This window comes from Dermacentor andersoni, chromosome 1, assembly GCF_023375885.2.
Source record: "Dermacentor andersoni chromosome 1, qqDerAnde1_hic_scaffold, whole genome shotgun sequence".
NCBI classification, from domain to species: domain Eukaryota; kingdom Metazoa; phylum Arthropoda; class Arachnida; order Ixodida; family Ixodidae; genus Dermacentor; species Dermacentor andersoni.
In genome coordinates, this window is record NC_092814.1 from 92,276,619 (window position 1) to 92,291,736 (window position 15,118).

Consider the following 15,118-nt stretch of genomic DNA (forward strand, 5'->3'; position numbering starts at 1 on the left):
CTCCTTGCTCTGTTTCCTAACTAGATATCCCATTTTTAAAATGATGCGTTTATGGTCGCTCCCTACGCTGCTATACCCTTCCTCGTCAATGACCATTTCGCTCAACTTATCATGAATTCCTTGTGTCATCAGACAGTAATCAACTGTCGATTGCCGGTTTCCCACTTCCCACGTGATCTGCCCTTCAAACTTAGGCCCTGTATTCACGATAACGAGGTTATGCTGCCCACAACGATCTAGCATTGACTTCCCGTTTTTGTCGGTATAGCCATATGAAATCTGTATGTGGGCATTAATGTCATGTAAGAGGATAATTTCGGCATCATTCCCGAAACCCTTAATATCCCCACTTAGGCATTCCACTAACTCTTGATTCTTCTCTGAGCAATTATTTCCGGTCCACAAATACGTTACGCCCAGCCAATTTTCGTTCCACTCATTGTAACTTATAACCAAAGATGCTCTTGACATTTTGAATTTACTCTTTTCCATTTGGCTCCCTGATGGATGGGCATTCCGACTCCCCCTCCCTTTCTTTCCGACTTTGTTCTGTTGCACCCTTCCCAAACATAATTCTCAATTACTGGCGGCTCTTCCGAGTCTCTAAGGTGCGTTTCTGAAATAGCATACGCCCCTATCTGTTCTCTATTTAACTGATCCTTAATCTCTGCCCACTTTTCTTCTGCCGCCCTGCGTGTTTATCTAGCCTATTGCATGGCGAGCTCTCTTCCTTGTTTTCCTCCTTTATCTGTTACTGACGGCTACGCTGTTCTCAGGTTCCCCTAGGGGACATTCTTCATTACTACCTACTCTGGAATCCTGAGCGCCTGTGGGCCCCCTAAAAAAGCAACAGTGCGACCAGCAAGTCGCCAGCCCTCTTCTCGTCCAAGCCTGTAATTGAAGTGCATCCCGTCTCGTTCAAAACCACCACACCTTGTCACTACCCTGTTTACTTCGACAACCTGGAAACCTTTCCCTCGGCTCATTTTCCATATAGCCTCATTAGCAGCCACTAAGGCTTTTTGTACGTGACTGTCACGGACAGGCACCTACGGCACCGTGCACAACCCGATCTGCACCTGAGGGGACAGCTCGCGTAAGTCATCCACCCCGTTCGCCAAGCGCTGGGCTAGTCCTGGCCCTTTCCTGTTTAGGACATCATTTACCCACCTGCTACTACGAAAGGTTGCGCACGTGGGCATTTTTCGCGAGCTTTGCTTTTGCTCGGTCCATGACAGAGCCCAGTGTCCGCCCTGGAAATGTCCCTACCGCCACTCTTTTATCGCCTTTCACCTTCTCCACAATTCCTTCTGAGCACCTAGCCAGGTTTGAGTGGCCGGGGATAACCACCATTTCACTCTCTCCTACCCCTCTCTGCTTCGCTTTGCCCTTTTCCGTGTGATTCGGACTTGACAAGGAGCATTAACCCTTGCCCTCCTGCTTTTGTTGTGTGGCGGCCTCAAGGCCGCTCTTTCCAGCTACCCCCTGCTTTGCTGACAGTCCCTCTCCTGTCACATCGGGGGAGTGCGTTCCATTGTCCCGACCATTCTCGTTGACAATGGCGGCCCTGTTCAGCTTTTCCTCGGCTGCTTCAAGTCTTTTTTCCACTACCTTCCGTGCATCACGCTCCATATTTAACTCATTTTTGAGCTCTTCGACTTGTTTGACAAACTCATCCTGGAAAGTCTCAGTTTTCTTCAGCCTAGCATCGACATCACAGTGTCTGTCGATTGACTCGATTTCCTTTCCATTCCCATCCGCCCCCTCGTCGGCCTTGAGGCCCCCTGCACACTGCATTCTTTCCCGGCTTTCTTGCCACACGGCTTTTCCTAATGCAAATAGCGCAGCTTTCAGAGCACGCGCCTTGTAGAAAAAACTGATATGCACAGAATCTAAATCTTTAAAATGTCGCAAAGGAATTCTCGCCAATATTGTCAAAGCAATCAATTCCACACATCCTTAACGTATGACAGGTTTTCGCACGTGTTCAACCACACGGCCACGCTCTCACTTTCCTACCTAAGCAATATTCCCGATACCAAAGCACACACAGTAAAACCACAAATAGCTATTCGTCTTGCCATTTCCAAGCTACAATTTAAAGGATAAAAATACTTAACGTCCCACATAGTTGCACATGTTGAAGCACGTAGCGCGAAAGGACGCTCTCACTATGCTACAAAACCAAATATACAGGGAACACACCCGCACACACGAAAAAAGAGAGAGAAAGAAATAGAAAACTGCCCAATTATTATTTAACGGCTAAAAAAATCACGTAATCAAAAACAGAAGCATGCTGAAAGCTTTCACAAAAAACATGATTTCGTCGCCACCGTGGTGGAGCCCTGGGAAAAAAAAACGTCCCCCGGCCGCAAATTCGCGCGCACGAGTCACGTGCAGGTGGCCTTCAGTGGCCTTGAGTATACGACCTTCAGGTGCGCCTCAATAGGCGCCACTGAAGGCCATCTAGTGGGCGCTTTTGAAGGCACGCAAGTGAGCACTAGCCAACGAGAACTTCTTTCAGTAAGCATGGCTGACGTTCACGGCGGCGAATTCTCCTTTCTTCGGGCGCCAGATCGCTACTTCAGCGATGAAGGCTGCAGTAAATGCGCATGCTTCTACGAGAGCGGACATGTAGACGATGTTGCGGGAGTTTGGGGCAGCCCAGTCCGCATGCGTGCCAGGTGCTTCCCGCAGACAAGCGTAACGAAGCCCAGTTTTATGTAGCCGTTTTTTTTTTTTTTTTAGTTGAGAAGTGCGATGTCTCGATCGTTTATTTTTATTTCTACTTTTTCCGCATTACTGTTTCTGCAGCTGAATAATGAGCACACGTCGTTGGCAAATACCAAACGGCTCCGCACGGCGCGATGCAGGGCACACATTGTAGTTATGTTGCTGCCACTGAATACACGTGACATCACCCTGCAGCCACCGTGAAAATCGCTTCGTGAAGAGCAATTGTTAAATTGTTAATGGAAATGCGCACTCTAATAAACGGAAATTCTTTGCCTCAACATATCGCGAAATGAGAACACGCATACAGTTGCGCTATAATTTCGCGCTAAGGAGTATCGTAATCGTCGGATATTTTTTTTTTTTTTTTGTACTTCGTAGTACGCATGAAGCTCAGGTGCGTATTAATACACGAACTACAATTTTAAGCAAAAAGTACGATTTACTTCAGAACAGTCGACTTACGTACAGCAATCTCATATACGGCATCCGAAGTACCAAGACTTCCCCGCTAGACCGAGACACTGGTTTTTGAAGCTTTCTGTGCCAAGTTAAACTTACAATTCCTACTTATATTGCGAACAGCGTGCTGGATTCTGTCACTATAAGTCGTGGTCATTTAATTTCCATCAACGTCTTGCAACACATTGTGACCAGCTCTCAGTCCATTTAAAAGCGAGGAAATGCAGGGTCTCAGTAGCAACATGCAGAGTGCTGAACACTATACTCAGCCCTGGTGTCCCATGTTTTAGACACGCCGGTCTTGGCGTGCTGCGGGCAATGCCTGCATGAGCCAATATTTCCCGATGTATTTATTCGCTCGAACATCTCAGAACACATACCGTTACGATCACAACCGTCAAAACAATTATTGAGCGAAAAATTGTCAAAAGTATGCCTTCCGTTGCTGTCATCTTTTCTGGCTTCCGCCATTTCAACTCTGCGGCGTTCCGATGAAGACAAGGAGGAAGAAACTACTGCCTATGCTGACGGAGGTGTCTTGACAATAGCCTCACTTCTTGTTTCAGTCTCTTACGCACCTATGTCACGACTTAAAACAACTTTTCTTGTCTTTTTTATAGGAAACCAGGGAAGAAAGATTAAAATATTTCTCTTTCCTTCTCAGGTATTCTCTGATCAGTGTACATTGCTTAGCTCTACGCCTACACTACTCTGATTGCATAGCAAAATATATCTCTTATGTTTTTTGAGACTCTGCATAATGTGTCACGTTGCCGACTTTGATATCTATATTTTCCGTTACACCTTCGACATCTACCTCTTTGTTCTCTGAGGTCTCTTCGCGTTTGATTCCCTCGACTTATTCCTTCTACAGCGAAGCTGTCTACCTCTACACTTTAAGGAAATTTTCGTGTCATAAGAAACAAGCTCCCCATACCTGTGCCGATCCCGAAGATAGTGCAATGCCGCTCCGACCCGCGGCCGAGGCGAAGCAGGCGTTAAGCACTCCCCGTACGCGGTCCGATCCCGAAGCTAGTGCAATGCCGGTCCGACCCGCGGCCGAGGTGAAGCAGGCGTTAAGCACTCCCCGTACGTGGGCCGATCGCGAAGATTGTGCAATGCCGGTGCGACCCGCGGCGGAGGTGCAGTTCGCTATTAAGGTTCCCACATACACAGATTCACTGGTCATCCTTCTTCAAAGAGTGAAAGGGCACTGAGGTTTTTTTGTTACTAATATGTGAAAAGCAGTAGCCGTCACCAGTGTCAAATGCGAAATGTCTTTTTACGTACGATTAGAGATTCAGAAATAAAAACAAAGGAAATCGCATTGCGATATGTCACCAAATTTGCGGTTTTATCGCCGACAATTGCAACTGACAGTAACACTGAGAACGTAAATTGAATGAGTGAATGAAAGGTTGGATAAACCGCAAACGTATACACGCATACAGCCTCTTTTCTCCCATTTGGTGGCGAAAAACGATGTTTTTAGCGGTTGTTTGTGGAGCTTCGGAATCATATTTCTCAGTTCCTAAAATACAGTCCGGTATAGTAAACAAAGCAGGAAGTGGGTCTTTTTAGAACACGGTTTATTGCATCGAACAAAAAAATTTGCGGTCACACGACCGACTAGTTGTTCTGGTCGAGGATGGCCAACAATTCGCAGGCCGTTCGCCTATAACCGTTCCTCCAGAGAACCAAGGCGAGGAGTCGCTGCAATGCAAGATAACATCAATCAATCAAACGTTCATTAAAGTGCCAAAGAGCAATGAAGCCTTTGCACCGGTGCACCTAAAGCTAAACACAAAACACTAGACATCGAAAACGCAAATGTGGTAGACAAATTAGAAGTAGAGGAGAAAAAAAAGATAATGATGATGATGATGATGATGATGATGATGATGACATGGTGCTTTGCTACTTTTCATCTGGTCATGAAACGTTCCGAATGTACCGAACGCGCTGGCGTAAGTAGAAGGTAAAGATGGTAACGATTACAGGAGATGGTAAAGATTAAAGAGATGTGTACAAGAATTCTAGAAGGAAAAGCATTGATAGCATACGCGAGTAACTGAAGAAGGCTAGGAAACGATTTGACTCCGCCCCGTTGCAAAGGGGATGCGAATAAATTATCATCGTCGTAATTTTAGAGGTGCAAGTTAAGGTACGTCTGGAAAGGCTGAATTGGCAACTAAAACGACAACAGCGGTGCTTAGAAATAGATATAATTGTATTCTGGACGCGCTCAACGATCTCGCCATTGAATTGCAAACTGCAGAGGCGTACTGTGGTAGCGTAAAGCATACAGCAGGATAGAGCTTCAGAAAGGCAGTAGGGCTGCGGAATTAACTCATTAACATCCCTGCCTTTCCCATCCCGGTTATGTCTCTTCGATATTCGACAGACAATACCAAGAGCGTGAAGGGCGGGTCGTATCTAACGTGTGGAGAGAAGCTTAGCGTTTTGTCGAACATCACACCAATTTCTAATTTCGTTGACTCCGGCCAATGGAACATCGCGAATAGTGTACAAAAATCGCACATGGTGTGTTCTCTGCGTACAGCTTACAATCAAAGTTTTAGAAGCATTTCAGAGTGGCTTATTGATTTGCGAAAAGGAGGAAGCAGCAAGAAGGCTATCGTTTGTAGCGCAAGACTTGGCGCCTGTGGCTGAAGAGATGTGACATTGTGTCGTAAATTTGGCAATGGTGAATTTCAGTAATAGTGCGATTCCTATAATAATAATAATAATAATAATAATAATAATAATAATAATAATAATAATAATAATCTTTATTACAAATAATCAAATTGTACATATAATTTTGCTAGGTCTGCCGAAGCCTTCTGTGGGCTTGTATGGCAGAAACCTGGCAGTCAGGGCAATGCATTATGTACCTTATTACAGACAAACTAAATGTCAAAATAAAAAAAAATTAGAAAAAACGTATCACAGGTTTTTCAGGTAAACATGCCCAGTAAACAACACTTAATGTTCAAATGAAAACACGTAGCACTCAACAACCATTAAAATTGAGTAAACAAAGCACAATATGTAAACAAACTTACAACCTATCGAGAACGAAAAAAGGAAAAAAAAATCGTGAAAACAGCGGAAACAGCCTGACATTCATTTCGGTAAAGATCACACTACAACAAAAGTGACTTTATACATGTGAAAACTATTCTATCATTGCCTTGAGGGCCTTTTTTAATCCCCACAAAGTTGTCTGATCCAGTACAGCACTGGGAAGGTTATTAAACAGGTGGGGGATATAGTACCTTCTTTGTCCTTTTCCATAACGAGTTCTTCTCCGAGGAACTACATATCTGGGATGACTACGCAAAGCAACACTTTTATGGACAGGTTCTCGGAAAGTATTGCTCCAGAAATAACGCATCACAATTGTTGAACGAAACAGAGACTCGAAATCGGGCATTTCTAAATCTCGAAATAAGTTATCTGTGGTTTGGTTGTACGCGACACTTTTTAGTATGCTTTTTAATAGGTTGTCAATTTTATGTTTCCAAAATCCGCTGCAATTAAAAAAAACAGGGAATGCCGTACCTTATATGCGAGTAGCCTAAAGCATGCACTATCACTTTTTTAATCTTGGTAGGTGCATAACTCCTTATACGGTAAAGGACACATGCAACATTACGTAATCGCGCACAAATTTGAGCCATTTGAATATTCCATGATAAGTCAGTCTCAAAGTATACTCCAAGGTACTTGACACTATTCGCATATTGTACTGGCGCACAAACACAGTCTAAGCAAAGTACCGTAGTGACTGCTGTCTTTAGCGGATTTCTGAAACACACAACTTTCGCTTTCGTTGAATTGACTGTAAGACCATTATTTTCAAACGATGTCGTTGGACAATAATAATAATAATAATAATAATAATAATAATAATGCAGCTCCCACGCACTGTGGGAATCGATGTAACCGAAGCTTTGAGCTGTTTGCTTTGATTCACGATAATTAGCGGTGATACTGATGATGAACGTTTAATTTCTTCAACGTTTTGTCCTACACAAGAGTGGTGCGTTGATGTTAAACGTTACTTTGCGTGCACCACAGCTGTTTGTCTACGTAGTACACAATACATAAAGAGAGAATATTTGCTTGAGGCGTTGTGCGCGATATTTCATAACCTCTGAGATAGTTAAGCATTGTGTTTGTCTCAAATGGCACGTCGCAATGTGGCAGAAGCTTTAAACTTGCATTGGATTATGGGGTTGGTACGTGCCAAAATCACAATCGGATTATGAGGCAGGTCGTAGTGGCGCACTCCGGATTAATTTTGGCATCGTGGTGTTCTTTAACGTGTCCCTAAATCAAAGTGCGCGAGCGTTTTTCATTTCGCCCCTGCCGAAATGCGGCTGTCTCGGTCAAATCCGCGACCTCGAGCAATGCCACAGCCGCAAAGCTATCGCGGCGGGCACAGAAGCGTTGATGTAACGTGCGACCGCTTCCGTTGTGTCGCCTAGATCCTGCGATGCGCTTTAGTTAATGCGGCTCTGCTTCTACACGCCCTCCGTAAGTTGTCCGCTAGACATATACTTGCATGGTTTCATTTTTCAGAAATAGCAGAAACGCGCCATACCGTATCTTCCTGAACTTAAGTTTATCCAGCGTTTCCTTTCCTTCTCACGTCACCTCTGGAATCACTTGGACTCACTTGGACTAGTACACCCTACTTGGACCACTGGGTCAGCGTAAAAAAAAATAGACGGACGGACGGACGGACGGACGGACGGACGGACGGACGGACGGACGGACGGACGGACGGACGGACAGACAGACAGACAGACAGACAGACAGACAGACAGACAGACAGACAGACAGACAGACAGACAGACAGACAGACAGACAGACAGATATTTAAAGAAACAGACACACAAAGACAGCGCTGTCTCTGTGTGTCTGTTTCTTTCTACGTCCTCGTTCAGTCGCACTTAGAAATTCTATCGTGTATTCATGAAACTCTCATGAAACGTAGCAGTGCCCGCGTCGATTTGCAAGCCAGCGACGCGTGGGGCCATGGTCCGAGAATCTTAGTATCTGAAAATGGTCTGTTATCTTATCGGCTTAACACCCTCCGAAGAACTACGCATTCGTTGTCATAGAGATTACAAAAACACAACACTAGGACGGGAATGTGCGCGCCGTCCTCTATTCTGCACAGTGGACTTACGCAATTGGAAATACAGCCCAATCGCGCGTCTGCAATCATATCTCGCGTATTGAAAAATATCTCACCACAACTATTTCGCACTCTTCCAATGCTCTGGCTTCGGGGTCCCTCTCAGGAACTTCCTCAGGCTTTTCTTGCCTGCAAAGCGAAGCATATAAATATACAGCCCCTATTGCGAGCACCGTGCATGCACAAAGTTTGGCACACCCAGCCCCAGATGGGTTACAGAAGATAGTGCTAGCCTTTCCTCATTTCCCCACAAGAACCACCCAGCCAAAGAACAAGTGAAGCTTCGTCGCGCCGCTCTGCACGATGAACCAGGCAGTCGCAAAACCAGCGACGAGATCAAAGACGGGAAGTCTGTCAATGTGATTTGTAGCTGCTGCAAGCAGTTCAGACCCCCCAAAATGTCATCCTGTTTACAGTTAAACATTAAATTCTAGGGTTTTACGTGCCCAAACCACGATATGATTACGGGACACACCGTAGTCGGGGACCGCGGATTAATTTTGACCACCTGGGGATCGTTAACGTGCACCGAACGCACGGTACACTGGCGTTTTGCATTTCACCCGCATCCGAGCGCGGTCACCGCGGCCGTGATTCGATCCCGCGCCCTCGAGCTTAGCAGAGCACCACCATAGCCATTACATCACCCAGCGGCTTGTTCACATTTCGACAGCGTCGTGAGATTACACATGCTATGCTCGCGGACAACTTTTTCTGGCTATGAAGCGAAAGCTACAGGGGCGGAGCTCCTGCACACCACTATTCGTACGCAGTGTAGTCCGGGTGCTCTCGGCACCGGTTTCGGTTTCGCCAACCTCCCACAACCTCTCTGGTCAAGGCAGATACAATAACTCGGCGTAAATCAATGTTCATTCACATACGACGTGTACCAAGTTCTGAACGGCCAGCATCCCGTCGGAGCTCTGAAGGAGCCGTATGGCGACGCGCCACCGACGCTGCCGTCGGTAGAGCTGACGAAGCAGTCAGGTCGATCGCTCGTTTGTACGTGCCGATGGTTGCGATTTCCAGAGGGGCTCGCTTGGTAACACTTACTAGAAGACACGGAGGTCATTTTGCGTTTGATGAATGTGCAAAACGTGCGACAGTCTCAGGTGTGCTAAAACTCGAAAGGGCAAACTAGAAGTACAATAAAATACCAATATTTGGCTGGTGAATGTTACGTATTGTTTCAAATTAGGAGCTGTAAAAAACAAAAAAGTATTGTTTCCTATTTCCCTCGTAAAAAACGTGAGCAAAACTGCGGAACTACTTCCAGACGCGGTGAAAGAGGCGCGCTTAGTTTCCGTAACTTCGCTTCATAGCCAAGAAAAGTTGTCCGCGAATATAGACATATAGACGCCAAACAGCCGCAGTTCTGCAGCACTCGTATACCATGCGAAACAGTTCAGCTTGTTCACAAAGCAGTTAGCTCGCTAAAGTCATTCGTAAGTACAAACTTCAGTCAGCCATACTAGCTGGCACATCATATGGGGAGGACGATCGCCAATGACAAACAGCTCTAACGAAGAAAAGGCTAGCTTCAATTCGACAAACTTCAAGCGCGGAGAATTATGTTACTTGATTTGGAGCAACGCTGCGCTGCAGAACGCCAGAGCGTACGAGTTCCTTTTGTCTTTCCGCATACGCAATCGCACTGTCCGACCGTTGCAATCGAAGCGATCCGGAATTCGTCACTCGACAAGTGGAAGCCGGGCGATCATTGTCGCCAAACTGGCCAGTGTTCGTGCCTTGCAAAGCCAATCGCTTGTTATTCGGCCGCTAATGCTTCTGCGTGCCAGCGCTGATGGTAAAGGAAAAAGCGCGCTTTCTTTTAAACGTGCATAACGGGAGCTGGAGCACTACAGCGGCTCGCTGGTTGGGTAAAAAACGGTTGCCTTTCAGAGGGCGGAATGAAATTGACGATAGCTATGAGATAAATTAGAATCTTTATTGCTCTCGACAGTGCGAAAATCCCTCTACAACATTCTTTACATAGGAACAAAAGCGCTCACCTTTCCATGTTTCAAAGTCTTCATACAACAAAGAAACACAAACGAGAGCGTGACACAGGGGTCTGACTCTGACGGGATCCTCGCCTTCGTTCTCTGAAGGGCCGTTTCGCGGCGCCACGAGCGGCGCCTGTGCGTAATAGCGCGATGGCGTTAAAAGCCGTTACGTCTGCACTAGAGATGCAATTATTAGCGGGCATTGCACTGCGCCAGGCTGAGATTAATTGCGGTGTTCTCTAAATATGCGTATTTGCTTTTATTTTAATGTTTCGTCGCGGTGTAATTTCAGTGAAAGAAGGAAACAGAAAATATATTTGTGAAGTCACTGCAGTTACAGCAGCCCGGTGGATAGCAGTTTATTTGACGAAGGACTGTAGTGATCTGAGCATGGCACGCGTCATCGCAACTTATGGACTGAAAATTCAGTCTATGAAGAGCGCACGGAGATCGCGCAGTGGTGGTACACGCCTGCTTGTAATGGATAGGAGTGGAGCTGGCGACGAACATTGAGTATGCGTCGCAGGAATGTCACATCGTGGCTCTGTAGTAGTCTCGTGTTGAGGATGAGACGATTACACAACTTGTGGATTTCCTATCTGCATTCTTGTCTTACCATCTCCACGTGCAAACATCAATTTGTAAGAACGTCTGTAGGCTGTGTAGACATGAGCAGCAACAACCGCCTCGCTCTAGCGCTGTTCAGAGGAATGCTTTATATCCATAAGGAATCGGAAGAAGGAACGAAAAACGGCTCAACGCTCTTCCAAGATTTGTTAGCGGCCAAGTAGCCTAGCAGCCAATTTTAGAAACCTTCGTAGCATATAAATGAGGCACTCGAGTGCAGCCACACACTGTCTACCTTAATAATTACCACAATCATGTATTTATGATAAGCGCGGTTTGACTTTGCAAAATGTGATATTGAATTCTTGAGAGTGCTCGTATCTTCAGCGACTACTCTAAGTACAGAGGTGAGCACGGGTGTTCCCGTGGTGCCTCAGTGGTTACGTGGCGGTCTGCTGCTGAGGTCATGGATTCGATTCCCTGCAGCCGCGGACTCATCTCGGTTTTTGTGAATTGCGCGAATTCGGGCAATATGGGCTGGGGGGGGGGGGGGGGGGGGTTGAAGGGCTTGAGGCCTCCCCTCCTCCCAAACAATTTTCCGGAATTGGGTGAGTGAGGGCGGTCTACTGCACAGTTCACAAGAATCAGAGTGAAAAGGATCCGAGAACAATTTTCTCAGTCGAACGCAGAGTCGCAAGTGTATAAATGAGGGAGCGCGCTGCGGAACTATTGGTACCTGAGTGAGCCAACGCCTCACAGATTCATGCATCGAGATCGGCATGCACGAGATGGTATGCCAATTCGGGGGCGGTCGAGATTCGCTAAGGGCCGGGTCACGACACCGTTCTGAAGTCTGAAGAGGTGGCCTGTATGCGAGCGCGCAAGTATGCGCAGGTGGGCCAGCGGAGGAGCAGCGCCTGGGGCTCGATAAACGCCAGCAATGGTTTTGGGCCCCGTGGAGACGCAGGCCACGAGCCAGCCTGCACCACAGTTTTAGCTGCGCGCGTTTCAGCTCCAACTTTGCATACATATCGCCACAGATCAACCGCAGTCGCCGTCGATTTGCTGCCACCTGCCCTAGTTCTTCTTTTTTTTTTTTCGCGCGCAAAGGCTTTATTTCTCAGATATTCTTTCCGTTTTTCTTTCTCTCCATAGTTTTCTCCCAGTTAAGGGCAGCAAACTAGGAGCTCTTCCGGTTAACCTCCCTTTATTTTCACTATCCCATTTCTCTTTCGATCTTTGCTACAACTGCGATACGCGCAAATTGCACACCCTTCTTAACAGTGCGTGAAATTCTGTCCAAACATATCGACCAAAGAACGGATGCAGTATTCATTTATTGACACAAGAATTCGTTCCCAACCCCTCCCCCCCCCCCAAAAAAAAAAAACAACGAAAAAGTCCAGAAAAGTACAAGCTTCGAGTGTTTCTTCAACGACTTCGGGGATTGCCGTTGCCATCGTTCTCTGGCCTAGCAAGTAGAAGTCGGTAGCCAGCAATGTCCAACAGCAGCCGAATCGTCCTCAGGGTCACCTCAAGGCGGCGCTGTAACGCCTGTAAAACAGTGATTTGTAGCAAAGCAATGACAATCAATCAATCAATGAATCAATCAGTCAATCAATCAGTTCATAGCTTGTTTCCCTCCCCTGAAAGAATCCTAATGGATGAGCGCTGGGGCACGGATACAGTACGAAAAAATCAAGCAAGGACAAAAAACAAATGCACGCAAATGTAAGTAAAAAAATAAGTAAAGATAAACACAAGAACGGAACGACTCGGCATAATACAAGAAAAAAACACATTATATCTAAAATAACAATTACGAAAGAGAACAGCCTACTTTCATGAAAGCGCAAGTTTTCACAAAACAGTGCCAGCGATTTTGGAAAAAGTAGCAATATGGACATATATAAGTGTTGTGGAAGGTTGGGTGTTGGCTATTGCAAGCAGGAACGTCGAAATGTATATGCTCCCTGATGATCCTACGCCGAATTCGGAACACGATACGACTGAGGAGTTCGGGGCCGATGAGAACATCCTGCAGGAATGAGAAAGGTAGCAAAAGGTCAGTACGATTGTTTTGGCTACAGAGTGGTCGTAGTGAAGATAATCTATGAGTGCAAGGAGCACATTCGGTACTAGTGTTAGCAAAACGATCATGCTCCTTGCTTAAAAACATTCTCTGGGCCCGTTATGTTATGCCACTTCTAGGTTTACAACTGCGCATCGACTACTATTTAACTTGGAGAATACGGATTGTGTCGTATAACTAGAGTAAAGGTGCTGCAGAATATTATTCTCCTGATATTTTGTAGATGGAACGGTAAGAGCGCGGACACTGCATAGGAAGGTGTTTTCTGACTGGGTGTTTTTTTAATGACATCGCGATCATTGATCTCGAAGAGCTCACACAATGGAACAAAATTGACGGGATAAGAAAACAGACTACTTGCCATTCTGGGAGGGAAATACGTAAGTCTTGGTCTCTACACAATTCAGGAAAAGAGAGGAAATCATTCTGTAGGATACGACAATATTCTACGGGGCGATTTTGCTTAAGAAAACGATCCGTGGGTGTTCGTTTTGCTAGTCCGAGGGCAGCCTTGGAGGCGGTAGGGAGAAGCGTATCGGCTTGTTTGACATCGGCCTTACTAGAGGTTCTACGTAGGTGAAACCATACATGATTCGGCAAACTACAACAGCGTGAATTACGCACAGCGCTTCCGCCTCTCCAAAGACTTTCGATGGTAGATAACTCGGTGTACCATGCGTGCTATTTGTTCAGCTGTCGCGCGAAGAGTTTCAAGTGTGTACTCCACATGCCTATTACCCTGTACTCTTGCAACAAGTACCCGTGCTTTGGCTGAAAATGCTCCCATTCCAACGCGTCCGTCATATAAGGCGAAGTGGAAAAACAGAAAGGGGAAGCGGACGCGGAATTACGGGACGGCAGTTTCGCCACCTTGCGCAGTTGGCTTCCGCCATCCAGGGCATCGAGTCTCTGTGGCCATCCCATTGCCTTTCTCCAAACGTTACTGGCCATGTATGAATAATATATATATATATATATATATATATATATATATATATATATATATATATATATATATATATATATATATATATATATATGCATTTATTTATATATTTTTTAATTAGGAATATCCCACCTGTCTGCGTCGTCTTTCCTCCTCCAGGTAAAGCTCTTCATCTTCCGGGGTTGGAGGGCGCCTGCATGGAACACGAAGCACGAACTTCTGCAGACGCACTTGCGAGCACAGTAAGTGCCGGCCGTGTGACAGATGCCGCGAGGAAGTCAGCAATCCTGAGAACGAGAGTATGTTCGCCCTTCGCCGTTCTGGGCAGTTGTGCAGCGAATATGTAGCTGACACGAGTCGAGGCCGGCTGTACAAAGCGTAGCTGCTGTAAACAATGCAGAACGCTCAGGATTTCTTCGCGCCTCGACAACGGTGGCTCATTAAACAAGCGAGAGAAATCGGTGCCGAATTGCGACCGCACTACAACCTTCGGAGCCATGCGAACCTGGCTCCTGTTGACGAAGCAGTTGGCAACTACAAGCCACTCCTAATAAGAAATGGGCGCGAGTAGTGATAGCTAGCAAATTGATGCCGTAGACTGCCCGTTATTAAAATAAAAGACAGGAATGAAAAGCTCGCTGAACTTCGCTGCATCATTTGTGAAGTTGGTGCACGTGTGTGCCGCTCAGAGCGGTCTAGACTCGTACTTCGGCAATGGAGAAAGGAATATTAAATAGTTTTTGCTTTCGATGCCGCAAAAGTTACTCTACAAACCACAATATTTTCCTGAGATGGGAAGTTGTTACCTTACCCTTCCATTTTCGATCCGTCGACTGAAGGCTGTTTGCTCGTAACGTTACCTACTGTTTGTCTGCAACATGGATGGATGGCTGGATGTATGTACGGATAAATGGTATGAGTGTCCCATTTGGAACAGTTTGGTGGGTTGCGCCACCAAGCTCTTCTATTGTACTGTTTAATGTCCTACCTAGGTTAAATTCCGCGCTTCGCACTCCTCCTAGCGGCGCCTGTGCGAGTGGTTTAGAGGTGCATCTCGGATGACACGACAGGTGCGAAGTATTATGGTACAGTTCAGG

General features: G+C 46.1%; 2 long non-coding RNA genes across 2 annotated transcripts; both read right to left on the reverse strand.

The window, feature by feature from the left end:
- Positions 1-4,772: 4,772 nt before the first annotated feature.
- LOC126544517 (uncharacterized) lies at positions 4,773-10,507 on the reverse strand. Its single transcript, XR_007602178.3, has 3 exons — positions 10,423-10,507; positions 8,467-8,539; positions 4,773-4,911 (listed from the first exon to the last, which is right to left on the reverse strand). It is a non-coding gene; the product is annotated as an uncharacterized lncRNA (long non-coding RNA).
- A 1,089-nt stretch (positions 10,508-11,596) lies between these two features.
- Positions 11,597-14,914, reverse strand: LOC129388207 (uncharacterized). The gene is made up of 3 exons (XR_008615239.2): positions 14,833-14,914; positions 14,154-14,214; positions 11,597-12,537 (listed from the first exon to the last, which is right to left on the reverse strand). It is a non-coding gene; the product is annotated as an uncharacterized lncRNA (long non-coding RNA).
- Between the last annotated feature and the right edge of the window lie 204 nt (positions 14,915-15,118).